The sequence below is a fragment of the Sapajus apella genome, unplaced genomic scaffold (genome assembly GCF_009761245.1).
Source record: "Sapajus apella isolate SASKATOON/1434 unplaced genomic scaffold, GSC_monkey_1.0 scaffold4039, whole genome shotgun sequence".
Lineage (NCBI taxonomy): Eukaryota > Metazoa > Chordata > Mammalia > Primates > Cebidae > Sapajus > Sapajus apella.
The window spans coordinates 1-1,583 of NW_022440965.1; the positions used below are offsets into that span (position 1 = coordinate 1).

The 1,583-nt window shown below is 49.8% G+C and overlaps 1 long non-coding RNA gene across 1 annotated transcript in view; it reads left to right on the top strand.

Moving 5' to 3' along the window:
* The first annotated feature begins 590 nt into the window (after positions 1-590).
* LOC116547662 overlaps positions 591-1,583 on the top strand; it is a 1,889-nt gene continuing 896 nt past the window's right edge. Inside the window, exons 1-2 of the long non-coding RNA XR_004267135.1 lie at positions 591-647; positions 1,051-1,161. This is a non-coding gene — a long non-coding RNA (uncharacterized LOC116547662). The remainder of the gene's footprint in view (positions 648-1,050; positions 1,162-1,583) is intronic.

The window sequence follows — 1,583 nt, forward strand, 5'->3', positions numbered from 1 at the left end:
CCCAGCTAATTTTTTGTATTTTTAGTAGAGACGGGGTTTCACCATGTTGACCAGGATGGTCTCGATCTCTTGACCTCGTGACCCACCCGCCTCGGCCTCCCAAAGTGCCGGGATTACAGGCTTGAGCCACCGCGCCCGGCCTTCTTTTTCTTTTTTTTGTAGAGACAGAGTCTTGCTATGTTGCTCAGGCTGGTCTCAAACACTTGAGCTCAATCAGTCCACCCACCTCAGCCTCTGAAAGCACTGGGATTACAGGTGTGAGCCACCACACCCAGCCTTTCCTCATTCCTTTTTCTTTTCCTTTTCTCTTTCCTTTTCTATTCCTTCCTTCCTTCCTTCCTTCCTTCCTTCCTTCCTTCCTTGTGCGCTCTCTCTCTCTTTTTTGAGATGGAGTCTTACTCTATAGCCCAGGCCGGAATGCAGTGGCACCATCTTGACTCACTGCAACCTCCACCTCCCTGGTTCCAGCGATTCTCCTGCCTCAGCCTCCAGGGTAGCTGGGATTACAGGCAAGAGCCAACACACCCAGCTAATTTTTTCTTTTTTTTCAGCAGAGACAAGGATTTACCATGTTGACCAGATTGGTCTCAAACTCCTGACCTCAGGTCACCAACCTGCCTCGGCCTCCCAAAGTACTGGGATTACAGGTGTGAGCACTGCACCTAGCCCCTATTCTTTTTTCAAACTCTGCCTCCCTTCACCCCTGCCCCCAGCCAGAGCACTTCAATTTACATGTCTCCTAGAATAAGTCCGCCCATCTCCATCCATTGCTCAGCATTCAGTGCAACGGTAACTTCAATCCCGTGGCTTCTGATTCCACAGCCCAGGTCCCATCAAGAGGAGCTCCCTGTGATACTCAACCACCCTCCACACTTCTTCCCTCTGTGCCCTGCCAGCATTTCCCTCCCTGGGAGGACGAGAGCTCTCTCCCCTCTGTGGCCTGGCCAGCTGCCCTCCTGTGCACCAGACCCACTGCCAGTGCTCCATTTCTGTTGCCAACGTCACATGTGATGTTGCTGTCAGTACCACATTTTCTCTCTCTTTTCTCAGGACAAGGACCACATCTCATTTTATCCGTCATCTATCACAGCACACTTTCTACGTCCCAGGCACGTAGCAGTCTCGCTATTTAAATCACATCTACCACTGTCTGCCCATGAGGTAGGTGCTTTATAATACCCATGCTAGAGATAAGAACTAGAGGCTTACAGGGTTAGATCAGATGTACCCCAGGCGTGAGCCACTGCACCCGGCCTTATGTGATCCCATTTTCAACCTTAAAAACTCTCTACATAGAGATCGTTGTCCTCATTTTACATATGAGAAAACCGAGGTCTACCTTTCAACATAAGAACATTTAGCAAACCGGGAGTAGTTGGAGTAGAACTTCCCCAGCCTGGTGAAGAGCAGCTACAAAAAGTCCACAGCTAACATCACGCTGCATGGTGAGAGACTGGTGCTTGCCCCTACACTAAGGAACAAGAAGTGGATGACTGCTCCTTCCCCTTCAGTGTTGTCAGTATCAGTATTGTTCTGGAGGTTCTGGTTAGGGCAATTAGGCAAAACGTAAAAATAGACGGCTC